At 43.1% G+C, this 14,423-nt stretch overlaps 1 protein-coding gene across 1 annotated transcript in view; it reads left to right on the forward strand.

The window, feature by feature from the left end:
- The window catches only part of B3GAT1 (beta-1,3-glucuronyltransferase 1), a 90,011-nt gene that overhangs the window by 21,309 nt on the left and 54,279 nt on the right, over positions 1-14,423 (forward strand). Inside the window, exons 6-7 of the mRNA XM_068916888.1 lie at positions 2,793-2,872; positions 4,088-4,119. The gene's annotated coding sequence lies outside the window, so the exon portion shown is untranslated. The remainder of the gene's footprint in view (positions 1-2,792; positions 2,873-4,087; positions 4,120-14,423) is intronic.

Here is a 14,423-nt window from a genome sequence, read left to right on the forward strand (position 1 = left end):
ATGAAGACAAACAAACCAGCCTGGCTTCCCAAAAATTATATCTCTTTGTTGAGCTTGAGTTTATTCCAGATGCTCTGGTAGAAACATTTTTTTTCACCTGTAGCTCTCTCTTCAGTTTATACACAACTCACCGTCAGTTTGCTCAGCTAGCCCTTGCTTCAAGAGAACTCTGAGACAGATCAGTGTCTTGCATTCATCAGTGTAAATAGACAGTGTTGCCTCTGAAATCGTTGTGTGCCTCTGAGAGGTAGTGAAATCAAAGCCCTCAGACTGACACTGATATGTGTGAAAGAAGAAATATAGCCCTGTATTTCTTTACATCCTGATTTGCCACAGTCTTTTAGAACCACAGCCATGTCTTTTTGCCTGTCTGCAAAGTATTTTGGACGCTGTGGGCAGTATGCAAATGATAAACATCAAAATGCATTCAGCCTTCCTTTTGTTTTCCAGTGTGTCTGTGTAGTTTCCACCTAGGATGACCTGTCCGAGGCTCCCTTTACTGTATTCCCTTGAATTCTGCAGTGATGTAGCAAACAGCATCACTGTTGCTCAGTAGGGAAACAAAGACAATGACTGTTTTAGTGCTCAGCTCTGTTTCTATCCTACTGTGTTAAAAAGAAAAAGCTATATGTTTGCCTTACAAATACCAAACTGATGTCTTGAGAAAGGCCTGTGAAATTTAAGAAGAATGAAACAAAATACTTTAGCATTAAAAAGGATTCTTTAGAAATAACTCAAAAACGGTGTAGTTTTATAGAGATGAGTATCCTTTCCGTACCTGTAAATCAATCACCTATTGGACTTTAATAATGTCTCTTATAGAGGATTGTAGAAATAGGTTTAAAACGTAGGGAGAGATAGTCTCACTCTCTCTATTACATTTCCTGTAAGCACCTGTCTCCTTGGTATATTTGATATAGTCATTACCCCGTGATGGAGAGGACTGGATATATCATAAGCTATAAACAGTTCCTCTACCACTTTGCATTTGGGGCTCTTCCTAAAGAATTAAGTTCTATGACAGCTTTCTTGAGTCGGCCCGTTATAGCTCAAGCAAAGTTTTCATGAAAGATGTCGATAAAGAGAGGACTTACTCTTTGTGCCACCCTGCCTTCCGCTGGCAAGGTAGGTGATGAGTTGGGAATGGGGATGAATAAGGGAACCCTACTTGTAGGTGCCCAAACTAATCAAAGAGCGATGCTTGCCTGTCACTCAGTAACCGAGAGAAGTTTAACAGGACTGGAGTTACTAAGTTGACTAATTAATTCATGGAAAGCTTTTTTTTTTTTTAATTTTCTATTTTAGCTTTTTACTCTGCGTGCACCTTTGTTTTCTTCTTTTCTCACTTTGGCTTACTTTCAACTCCCCTGTAGCTAAACTTTGAAAGGGCAGGCCTCCTGCTATTAAAAAATGCTGCAGCTCAGTTTCCAAGACCTGCTCAGCTCTGTCAATCAATCTAAATGGTTAATTGGGCCTGGATGGCCTGTTTGCTAATTAGAATTTTCTGTGTTAGAGAAATGTTCTTTAATTTGCATCTTCCGTACAAAGGTCCCCTGGATACCAGTGCTTAGAGCTACAAACCCTTTCACAAGAAGCAGGGACACATTACACAGGGACAGCGCCTGTGTAATGCAGAATAGTTTTCCCCTGCTTGCCAGTTCCCATGATCAATGGCCGTTTTCCTCAGCCTCGGCTACAGCTCAAATGGCCCCAAAGTATCCAGAAGGGCGTTGCTGCTCAGTATTTGGATGGAATCGTAACTTGGGTTTCCACTGGAGAGCAAAGAGCATCTGTTAATCTCTTGAGCACCGTCATCGGATCAGGGCATACGGCAATTGACAGGCCCTCAGTGGAGATGGGATCTGGAGAGCTGATCTGCTACTGCTATTTTCTCTTGCTGAGCTGTTGTGCGAATATGTTTAGGGCAAATACTCTTGTTCCACTCTGATGGCCTCTCTAGCTTTTTATGTGAGGAGAGTGGTAATTCCATAGTGGTATTTCAAGAAATCTCGTTCTCTGTACTTAAGAGGTTTGAATTGTGAAGAGAAGAGGAAAATATGTTCTTCTTGTATTATCATTAAACGTATCAACTAATCCTACTGCAAAAGGGTGTGATTTGCTGTTCAGAAGGAAAACAAATCTGCTGCATGGAAATACATATCACCATCTAATGAATACTTCTTCCCTAGTTCCTCGAATGCCTATCTGTGTCTGATAAATTCCATATCCTTGCCTGGCTAATACAGTATCCCCATGTAGCAAATGCTATATCCCTGTCTCTACATATTTTTCTTTCTTTTCGTTGCTGTGTAAATTCAGGCTGGGTAAAAACAATAACCTGTGATATAAGTGTGCTGTTTGGGGCAAGAGGTGGCATTGTCAGGTGGGTCAAGGTTGCATGGGTTCTCATGGGTGCATGGTAAGTTCTTCATTTTGCTGCTGACTTGCTCTGCTGCCTTAGGCAAATCTCTTCACCTCTTTCTGCCTCACATTTTACCCATAGGGAAAATAAATATCAGAATACCTACCTGGACGCAGTCCTGTGCAGTGTGCTGTAGATGACCCTGCTTGAGCAGGGGGGTTGGACTAGATGATCTCCAGAGGTCCCTTCTGACCTTGGCCATTCTGTGATTCTGTAATACCCTACTTTGCTCCACTCCTTTTAAAAACTGCAAAGACATAAACATCTGGGAAGCATCTAGCTCTCTAGTTGTGTGACAGTAATCTCTATCTGCCCTCTTGTCCTGGGCAGGATGAGGGAAAGGCTAACTGATGAATCCTAATTTTTGCAGAGAGACTCCCTGGCAGGTGAACCGTGAGGCTGGACTCAGTTGGTGAGAACTTGCCAAACAGGAAGAGGGATGTGAGCAAGGTTAGTGAGCTTTTGGGCAAGGGGATTTGTGGTGGAAAGAGGTTGTCAATTTGAGGGCAGTAGGGTTTTTTTTTCCCCCCATGATATGTTTTATCGCTCTTGTAGGTACCCGTTGGCTGGATTTACCTTGCAGCAGTGTGCTTATGACAGTTCCATCCACAGAGATGCAGCAAATTGGCTGTGATCTGCTAATAACATGTTTCTTCCTTTTCCTGTCATCCCACATGTTTGTGCAGAGATCACCATTCTCTGGGCTTTGAGCACTCAGTTCAGCAGTAGTTTCAAAAAATGTCTTCCGTGGCTTGGAGGAACTATAAGCCATTTCCAGAAAGCTGTGTTTTGCCAAAAGTGAATAGGAATCCAACGTGGTGGAATTTTAATTTAAAAGTAGCCTAACTAATTTTGACTTTGACTGATGTTTTCATGCTCCTTTGGATTCTACCAAAAGGAGAGCTGGCAGAGAAAGCTGTTCCGATGGCCTTCTTGTCTGTATGAGAAATCTCGTGAGTGACAGTATGTTTTCACTAGCTTCAGAAGACAGTTCTGCAGACTGGGGAGCCTTTACAGCTGTAGGCCTCCAGACTTTTGCTTTTATTTTGCTTTTGGATTTGTCACAGAGGCACTAAGGGGGGTTGGAACTACGGGTGCCAAGATTTCTAGGAACCTACTTCCTTCAGGATACCCACCTTTCACCCCCCCTACACCAGTCGTGCCATACAACAAAGCATCCCCCCACACCTTCCCAACAACTGCAAAGCTAGACAGTACACTGTAGGAAGAAAGTGTATGTGACAGCAAAGGATCTAGAAGGCAAATGCATAATGAAAAGACTGAGCTAGAAGGTTGGGGATGGCTAAAGTGCTATTAGTAGAAATGGGGTTTCAAGTTTGGTGCAGGTTGTGCAGAAATGTGAGTCAGAGCCAAGGATGCCTATGGAGGTGTGTGGGCTGGGGACAATAACAGGATTTAGTTGCAGAGGAAGGAGGTGTGGCCTAACAAAAAGCAGGCACAATGAATATGAATTCAAAGCCACTATTATATAGAAGGCTGGAGGGGTTGAAGCATTTACTATATGAATGGGAAATATTACACTGAGATGCTTTAGGCTCACTGGGAACAGCAGTTTTAGGACAAGAGCTAGAATTGTCTTGGACACATGGGCTGACCATCACCAAACGCAAAGATATAACCAGCTTCTGCCATTGCTGTTAGCAGATGTGGGGTTTGGAGCCAGCTGGCAGCAGAGGGTAAGTCTTTCATTTTAACATTTATTTTATGCCAGTGTTTTGCGGTACATCTGAGTGATTGCAGCACTATTTGAAAATGAACAAAACTATATTTAGATTTCCTATTTCTTATTTTAATTTTTTTCTTAAAGGCTTGCTTTTAGTTAATGACATGTTCTGCTTCTTAGGAAAGAAAAGAATAGACCGTGATTTCCAACTGAAGGTATATGTATTGCCAGTGCCTCTCTGCTCAATACTCCATTAAATTTGTATGAGTGCATAGATCTAGGCACAGGAAGCTAATTGTGGGATCAGGACCTGAGGCTCTTTGCTTGTCTAGTCTTTATCACATGTGATCTGGAATTTCAATTTAGGGGTTATTTATTGGCATGCTGTTAAGAGGTGTGAAAATATTAGCGTGATTACCTTCAGTCTGGATGGACATACCAGGAACTGAACTAGGAGCACTCAGAGAGGAAAACAAACTTTCTGTAGCTTGGACTACAGAACTCGCTACTGAATAACACCACAACCCCATCTTCTCTGGTCTGAACACACACGACTTGTGTAATCCTGAATGAAAAAGTGGGTAACAATTATAATTTGGAAGGAAAGCATCCTTTGTTTCTTTTTTTTGATCTTTAAGAAACAGATTTTTTTCCAGGTGCGGGGAGAGAAAGGGGACAGATGCTTTTGAATAAAAACTGTCTTGAAACATTTGTTAAGATCCCTTTAAATATAAATTACAGCGTATTTCTAGAGAATATGAACAGCTATTATATTAAAATTGTAGCAGCGGTGTTTTATGAAGGGGAAACATTTTTAATGCAAAAGTAATGCTATTTTAAAATGAGTTGCTTTTATGAAATGGGCAAGGTGGTTTTATTAAAAAAGATCATGTGAGAAGAAAAACTGTGGCTTTGTAATATAAGGCAAATCTGAAGTCCTCCCCCCCCCCACCCCTTTTTGGAAAGCAGGGGGTAGGCTCCAATCATATGGATTTTCTATGGAGACATTTAAGGCTCCGCCTGCACTTTCATATGCTTTCCCATCTTACATGAAAGGGGTGGTAGTGGGCTATTGACAAAATTCATGTGTTCCTTTGGCCTGCATGTGTACTGACTTTGTGGAAAACTGCGCTTGAGCAAAGATGGCATTTAGGATAATTGTAAACTTCTCCCCTCTCCTCTGCGGTGTAGAAATTACCATTACAGCGAGTACCCAGTACCCCTGAGGAATGAGAACAATCAAATGTCAAATCTACCACCGCCAAGTTCTGGGGGTGTCTGTCTCTGGGAACCACTCTACATCACCATTTCTAGGGGTATTACCAGGTCTTGGGTTATGGAAGCCAAGAGTTATACATTAGCCCTGAAGAGGGAAGTTGGCCTTACAGAGGCCCAGATGTTGAGCCGTTAGAGTGGATGCCAGTGCTGATGGTTATCTGGCGATGAAGCCACCACTTCACTCCTTGTGCAAGAGCCATTAGGTCTGAGCCTTCTGGTTCACGCACGGTAATTCACTATTCTTGCTATTGCATTGAAAATAAAGTGCACAGCAGGTGGCTGATGCAACTAAGGTGGCTGGCCAAGACTCCCAGTCTTAGCCACAGGCTCATCCTTCCTGCCAAAGGCATGCATCTGCTTGGGGAGAGGAAAGCATCACTTCTGCTTGGCCTTAAGCAGGCGTGCCAGCTTAGTACATCTCCACAAGAGGACTGGAAACATAAACACTGTGTAATTCAGTTAAGTGGGAAGAGAAGGCAAACTCATCATAATAGTTTAAAAAAAGAAACCCAAAACCAACAACCACCCCGAAAACAACAAATAACAGCTGCTTTTTGCAGGAGCAGCAACGGCCAATTTTCCTTCTCATAAAAGAGAGCAATGATGTGTGTCTCTCCGAGAGTGCTGCAGCTGCAGCCATCTCTCCAAGCACAGCCCTAACCAAGTTTCTGGAACAATATGATAGATTGTATCTGCATAATCAGAAGAATGCAGAATCCTAACTGAGCTGAACTGCTAAAAGGCAATAAAGCCATGGCACTAACATGCTTATCCCATAAAGCACCTAATCAGTTACCTTTATATTTATGCAAGGCATTGCCTATGGATCTATTTGTGTTTGAGTGTAATGCATTTCTGTAGTCTTTTGCGTGAGGGTGTTGGAACCGTCTGAACAAAGGCTTGGGGAACATATCCTGCTTCTCTTCTGTCTCCCATTTTCTGAAATCATCCAGCTGCTCCAAGCTACTTCTCTGTCATTTGAGCCCAGTGTGCTGAACTGTATTTCATAGTACTCTGTTCTCATCTGCATCACCTGTGTGGTTTGTTTCATTTTTTTTCCTTAAAAGATTTTGTTCCAGGATTCACGTTATTTTCTCAGAATCTCAATATACTTCTTCCTCTCTCCCTTCTCCCCTGCAGTGAGCATCACATCCTTCATGGGAAAATGGGAAAAATGGGAAAAATCTTGGAAATGCAAGCTCCAAAGAGCAAAAATGTAAAATGTGGAGAAGAAGAATTTTTAGAGTGCTTTTTCTCTTATGAACTTGTGAGCATAGAGATGACTATGTGGTGGTTGTGCAGAACAGTGATGCAGATCCATGCTTACTCAGAATGAGCTGAAGAATGACTGTGGTTGGTATAGGACCAAAGACAGATTTAAACTTTGTTTTCAAAGGTGTTATCCACTTCCCTAATATACTACCTTGACTCATCTTCTGGTATGCTAGTGATTGGGTATATGTTGTAGAGAGATGTTGCCAGAGAGTTTACACTTTACCAGACATAAGAGTATACCAGATATACTCATTTGTTACTTCCATGGTTCTGTTATTTATCCCAGGAAATTTGTGTTATTGAGCAGAGAATTTAGTAATCGAAAAGAAACTGTCAGTCCTGTTGTATCTTGATGCAGTGAGATGGTCTGTGGCGGAGCTCAGCCTCCCTAATTGTCTCATCCTGAAGAGGTTTACAGCCCTCTGGAAGCGGCATGCCAGCAGCCAGCCTGCTGCGGTTGGTGTGTGCAAGGGCCCTGGGCTGGCGGGATGCACCTTGCCTGTGGTGAGCCCAGCAACATCTCTCATGGCAGTGCTATGCATATCCCCTAAACGCTGTGCATGTGGGCTACAACATCCTAATCAGCTGTAACTGAACCCTCCAGAAAAGCCGCGGCTGGCATTTTACTCACAAGGAGGACATGAGGGAAAGGACACTCGGATGCCCAAGGAAATAGCTGCTGAATAAACATACCCTCTCCTGACCTAAACAGCTGTGTGTTGTGGCTGCAATCGTAGCTCTGGTACTTGTCTCCTTCCCAGTGTCTTATTATTTCATCAAACATTGCAAGACTCAGGAGATATCTTTTTTTTCTTCTTCAAATCTTCAGCTCCTAGAACCACATGCGTGTATATTAATATCTCAGCTTTCCGTTCAAATTAAGCACATAAATAGTTATGTAGCTCAACTGGTTGCAGATAGAGTGTGCTTCAGGTTAAGTTTCTATAATTGCTGAAGTTGAAAGGCAAAGAAAAAGAACTCTGAGTGTTTGTTTTGTATTTAATCATGCCTTTACAAAGTCAGTTTTGTGACTCCCTGGGGTTTAGCTGGATATTTTTGCATATCTGAGAAAGACGGTGTTGCCTTCCCCCTTCCCTCTACATTACTTGTCTATTCCTTTGTGTCACGTCCAGCTTAAGTTGTGAGCATTCTCTGGGCTGTGGTGATAATTATATTTATTCCTCTGAGATGGTTTTCATTGGATTTGCAAACAAGACAGAGCCTAAGAGATCCTGCTGCCTGTGGCCTCCTAATAGCTTTTGAACCATTTGCAAATTTCAGCGCAATTTCTTCACGGTGTGTCAGTCTCAAAGAGAGCTTGCACAGTATTATTTTTATTACCTAAAGGGATCAGCAGATCTTGTATTTCTAAAGGCTTTGTAAACATAGGTGGCCAGAGAAGAGACCCTGTTAATCCCTCTACTGTGGGCTGCACTGCAAGGCCACCCGTATTAGAAACAAGAATCTGTGCTGGAGACATTGCAAATGTCCCCCAGACAGGAAAAGCTTCTTTGTGAGCTTGCATTTTGCTAGACAATAACTAAACCAAGACTCATTTCCATAGGAAGTTCAGAGTTGTCTAGTTCCACTGCTCACAGAATGACCTGAGTCTCAATAGGCTTATATATTTAGCTTACATGTTTATATGGTGTCCTTTAACTGTATTAAGGAATATAACTGACATTTGTCACATTATTTGTTTTCTCTCACCCTGAGAAAGGAGCTGCTGGGGGTTGAAAGTAACTTGGCTGTGTTTTGGATAGAGAAGGCAATGTCAGCGAAACACCTTGTGTCTGGCATTTTGGAAAGGGCTGAACATTCTGATCCCTTCTCTTCCTGGAGACAGAGATGCTTCTTGGGTGCATGATTAAAGATAACTTAATGATTTAGTCCCTTTTACATCTAAATGAGCTGGTACAGCGTACCCTCTGGGACTAGCACAAATGACCTCATGTCTGGAAGAGCACAATGCACTCTGTTAGTATGCTTCCGGCAGGAACAAATGCACTTTCTGGATGTTTTGAGATGTCATTTTCTGTGGTGTTCTGTACTGAGCATCTTCTTAAAAAGAAAATACAGGGCTTTATATATCTGGTTTTCAAGAGGTCAGGAGAGTCTCGCTTTTCTGCATGGTCTAAAGGTAGGTTCTGGATAAAAATCAGTTGGATTTAAATAAGCGGCTCCTTTTAAATGTATACCTAAACCAATGAGATATCTCTCCAAAAACTACTGGAACCTCATTTAATTAGCTGCCTGCTTCACCGCAGCCCGGTAGGCTCTGAAGGCGGACAGAGGCCTCTGTGGTGTGATTTGGGAGGGAAGCGGCACCCTTCCCCCCACTAGCCTTGCAGAACAAGGACAGTCATTGCTCTTCTCTGTCAAAAGCTCTAATTCCTAATTTAGGAGGTAATTCTAGTGCAAATTAGTGCGCCTTGCAGATAGAATTAGAGTCTGTGTGATGATTTGGAAAATACAATCAATTTACTTCAATTGTTTGTACATGTCAGATCTCTCCAATAATGAAGAATTTACTCCTCGTGCATGAATACAAACAATGAGCTATTAGCCATGGGAGACGAGAGAGCCTGTCAGAAACAAGCATCCCAAGATGCGATGTGCTACATTTGAACAGCCATGAGGACATGCTCTGGCCTGTGCTGCAGGTTTTAAAGCAGCAAATCCTGCTACGTGCAGAGGCAGCGGGTTTGAAGTACCGAGGCTTTAGTGTGTGAGGAGGGGTGCCACGTCCTCACAGATGAGTCCAAAACCCTCTTCACGGGGATTCTGGGGCACTGAAAAATAACACATATGACCCCGAGGCACAAAGTGGAGGTGAGCATTCCTAGTTAGGGGATGGAAACCTACTCCCCTGTCCAAGATGATGTGGCAGGAGGGTAAAAGGAAGGCTCTCAATCCTGCTGCTAGGGAAGGAAATCTAATGCTGGGTTCTGGGTTTCATTGCCTCCTAGCCCTGCCAGTGAGGTCTGCTCGCAAAGCATGGCTGGAGTGGCCCTATTAACCAGCCCACAGACGTGCTCTGCCTCTGGAGCTTGTAAAAAATGACACTGTACAACATCTTTTGAAGTCCTGTCTGAGACTTTGCTGTTGTGACCATTATTAATGTTGTTGTCACTATGGTTTCTCAGTTGCAGTAATACATTTCTAGAGGTTTTCCCTATGTGGAAGACAGACTGGATCTTCAGCTGGTTCAAAGAGCTGTGGAATTTTCGTCAATATAGTGATTTACATCAGCAGAGAGTGTCTGGTGCTCCCAGCTCTTTCAGAGCTCTTACCGACTATCCCCTTGTTCCACGTCCATCCAGGGCTCATTAGAGAGCAAATGGAGAGCGATTGTTGTTCTAATCATTAATTTCTGGTCTTGTCATGGTCTAATCTAACCAGTTTTTTAGGAAGCAAACAATATGCATATTTCATGAAATTCGTTTCCATATGTGTTTAATTGTGAGCTCTCTCTTTGAGGCTTTGAGATGCTAACTGCACTATGTATGTGAATCGTCTGAGCTAACAAACAAGGAGACTGAGAAACTGGTAACGAATTTCTGAGCTCTAGGCCTTCTTCAGCGCTGCCCCTCTCACCCTCTTTCCTCTCAGAAACTAGCTCTTGTGTCTGGGTCTGGGAGCTAAAGCTTGGGCCTGGCAGCCACAACACCTGGTTTCTTTCCAGCGCAGTCCCACGTCGGTTTTCTGGCTTTGGGCAATTTCTAGCCATCTTTTTGTCTAATACTCCCCCATAGTTTCTGCGCCTTCAGAGTTAGGAGGATACTTAGATCACGTGAAAAACTTGCTCTTGTAATGTTGTAGTGGATTGCTTGCTGCCTGCAACCTGGATTGCTCCCTGTTGTTCCCAACAGGGGAGTTTAACACCTAGGTTCTTCTTTAACTCAAGGGGCAGGGAACAAAGGGATCTGAGGTCTTGTTATCTCCCAGAAGTCCCAAGCGGCTAGTATGCAACTTCCTGCCATGCTACATGGTATTTTTTCCTGAAGGGTGGTGATATGGCAGCTGGTGGTGATATTGTGAAAGGAGTTCAATCTTCTTCCTCTTCAGAGACACAGCTGAAAATCCTTGTCTGCGCCTTAGAAAGGCTGTTCCCAGGAACAGGTGCCCTCAATAAGGAAGCCCTTTGCCCTGGAAGGGGTTGTGGGTAGATGATGGAGAAAACTTCTGGTTTCTTTACATTTTTGCTTCTCTTTGTATCCAGCCTGAAGGAGAAAAGAGAATTGTGTTGAGATACATGTTTATTTTATGGCGAGGAGGATCTGACTGAAGAGTAAACACAGGGATCGGTTATTACTAGCTTGGCTCAGCCGAGTAATCCTTGTGATGCCCTGTTGGAAAAGATGACTGTTTTAACAGGGGTCCATGCTGGGACCTGGGGCTGGAGGCCAGGATGCACAGATCACCTCTGAGCTAAATCCAGGTAGGGGCCTCTTGTGGCTGTAAATTACTTAGGCATCCAGATGTTTAAGCATATGTATCCTATCGCTGGGGCCACACTTAATACTGTGGGAAATATATGAGATGGTAAAACCTACATTATCTGGGATTTAGAGAGTTTGCTTTGCAGAATGAGGGATTAGAGAATAGAAAGCCTGAAATGACCATCTGCCTGCAGAAAAAGGATCCTGTGAATTAAAACTTCCGTGGTCATTTTCCTTAATCTCCTCGATTTTATCTGATATCTTCCATCAGTTCTGGTCTCCTTGTGCCCCAACAATAGTTCACTTTCTACACACTGAAGTTTTCTTCTACTCACATCTTTCTACAAGCGGTAGCAAGGAAACTGTAGAAAGCATTTACTTATCTGCTGCTCTTGGGAGTTTTCTTCTGTTTGCAGACCTGTACAATCTTTGTGCTTCCAGCACCTTCTATCTCCAATGAGTAACAGCTGTGAATGTGCACCTGGTTTTTATATCACTTCTACATCTGCTATTGAAATGCAATTGCCTCTGGGGTGGGATGACTCATGCTGTTGAACCGTATCACTCCACAATAGTTTAGATCAGAAAGTAAGTAGTAATACCATGTACTTATACACTAGCGTTGTCAATTTTTGCAATGGGATTGTGGGTCTAATGGTATTTGATGTTTCTCTGTAAAGCTTCTGTTCGTGGAAATGTGGGAATCTCCTCCTTTTGTTTTTAAATAAGCTTCTAGGCCTTGTGCCTATGGAGAAGAAATTTGAAAATGTGTTAGAAGCGTAACCTTCAGATTCACAATCCAGAAGACTGAAAGCCCCAAGCTTATGAATTTTAAATCTCATTATTTTTAAGAGCAAATTGTATTTCCTTTAAAGTAGCAGAGAATAATAATATCTGCAAAGAACCACCAGATCCTTGGTCCTGTGCTGTAGCTGTGCACTTTAAAATGCAGAAGCTTCTGCTCGCCTAACATAGCTGATGTTGAGAGACTTAGAGGCTTAATGAAAAAAAGTTCTTTCTTGTTTAGTTTTTTTAACCTTTCTTTGCTGTTGCTCTTTGGTGGAAGTAATTCTGAGGACAGAGAGCTTGCTTGAGAATGCTTGATTCTGGGTATCCTCAGCAAGGCAAAGAACTTGCTAGGCGCTAATCAGTGCTGGCAAAATGGCGTGCGATTGCACTGATATTAGCACATGCTCCTAAGAGGCTCAGACAGACCTACGGCGTGGAAGTTCCTTAGTATGTACATACACAAAATAGATCAGAGTTCTTATCCTTATGCAGGATGTGTTGGGACATACGGATTTGAGATTTTTTGGTGTGCAGTGTGTGTGTAGGGGGGTTTGTTTGGTTGGGTTTTTTTACTATTATTATTTTTATTTAAGCACAAACCAGCAGTGACACTTAGCATTTCCTTGTTTACAGCAAGGTGAATCGTATTTACAGTGCTGAGGAATTTGTCAGGAGCTGCATTCTGCTCGTCATCTGTTTCTTCCCCGTTTCAGAAAGCAATTAGCAGGCGGAGCATGTGAATAACAAAATGTGCTGGAAGGGGCTGTTCACCCAACTGTGCTGAACGAAACTGCTGCCTGTCAGTTGCTGCAAGCAACTGACAGCTCTGACACCAGGGTACAAGCTAGATTCTGTAAACAGAGATGCCCTGGACTGGGTGGTCAGCAAACAAGGGAGAAGAAAGAGATCCACATGAAATAGGAAATGGACTTCAGGGAGTTTGAGTGGGACTGCTGTGGGGTATAAAGCAGCAAATACAGGCATAGAGTGTAGAGCTTGGTTCTGCCTCTTTCCATGGGAGTTGATGAGTCGGGCATGCAGCTCTTTAGCAGGGTCCTGAGCTGCTCTTATCGTAGAAAGGGAGATGAGACTTTCAAAGAGCTTTGTCAGGACATTGGACGTGCTTCCTAGAGTGGCTAGAGAAAAGAGTTTGCCACCTTACAGGTGAAAGAAACTGTCATGAAACAGTTGTAACTTGGAGATTTGCATAGGCGGAGGTATACATGAAGACATGTGTGACTATACAAACATGGTGTGTGTGTGTGTGTGTGTGAATAATCTTCTGTCTGTGAACCTTCTTGGGGAGAGGAGCCTTTATACAACCTTAGGAAAGGGGACATACAGTGTTGCAGTCTGAACTATTTCTCTCATAACCCTAACAAAGCTCCTGGGATCATTGAGGCCACAAGCCTGGCTCCTGTCTGCATACTGAGGCCTCAGTGCCCAGATAAGTAGACTTCCTCCTGTGACCTCTGAACAGCTAGAGGTACCACCCTCGTCCCTAGCATACACCACCCCAGCTCAGTTGCCTCTTTCTGTTCCCCATGGTGGTTAAGGAGCTACTGAGGCAGTGATGAGAAAATCAGAGTAAGTGACAAGCCTTGAGCAGCTCCATCTTTTTTGGTGCCTGGTCAAATGTATTATGCCAGTTGCGGGAAAGAACTTCTTTTGTGCTGACTTCTGCTACTTCAGAAGTCGCCTGGGCTGTGATAGTGTGTGAGACTATGGCCTTTTAGCTAGAGGAGAGCTAAAAGAAGCAAGACAACAGAGCAGTGTTTCACAGAACATTTCTAAAAAATCATCTTACAAATAAGTCAGTATTTCTACGAACAAGTCAATATTTTACTTTGGCTGCATAGGAAGATTCGCTGCCCTTGGAGTTATAGTACTGAGTTTGGAGGCTGGATTCAATCAGGGAAGTGTGAAGCAGAGGGATTTTAGTCTGCTTTGAGTACAAATGTTTGTGCAGACTTAAACATGAAATTGCTACAGACTTCTCCATTACTCACATATTAGATATGTTGCTCTTAAGTACAGACTTGCTATCTCAAAAACTCAGCTTCTCCTCTATATCTGTGGCTTGAGGGAGGGATGGAATTACTCCTCTTGTTTTAGGATGGGAGCATGGTAGGACTTCAGGAGTGAAATATGTGTCCAGAGCTGAGAATGTCTCAGAGAAGTAGCTTAGAGCAGCACCTGGCATCCACGAGGCTTAGGTTTCGTTATTAACCTACTTTGAGAACTAAAGCAAATTGTAATTCTACAGCTTAGACCTCTCATATTGCTTCATGGAGGTGGGCCTGAGCCATGAAATTAAATTTTGCAAAATGCTCAGTGTTTGGATGGGCCACATGCTAAACCAGAAAATACCGTCTTCCTGGGGTGAGGAAACACAGGGAAAGAACGAGAGAACTGGCCTCCTCTGTTCCAGACCTTTGGATCCTTCCGGATCGTATTTTTCCCTCCCTGATTTACTGTGAAGTCCTTCAAGTGGATAGGTTGCCTGAAAGGCAGGCCCACTTCACCAGGCTTA

The sequence above is a fragment of the Struthio camelus genome, chromosome 22 (genome assembly GCF_040807025.1).
Source record: "Struthio camelus isolate bStrCam1 chromosome 22, bStrCam1.hap1, whole genome shotgun sequence".
NCBI lineage: Eukaryota > Metazoa > Chordata > Aves > Struthioniformes > Struthionidae > Struthio > Struthio camelus.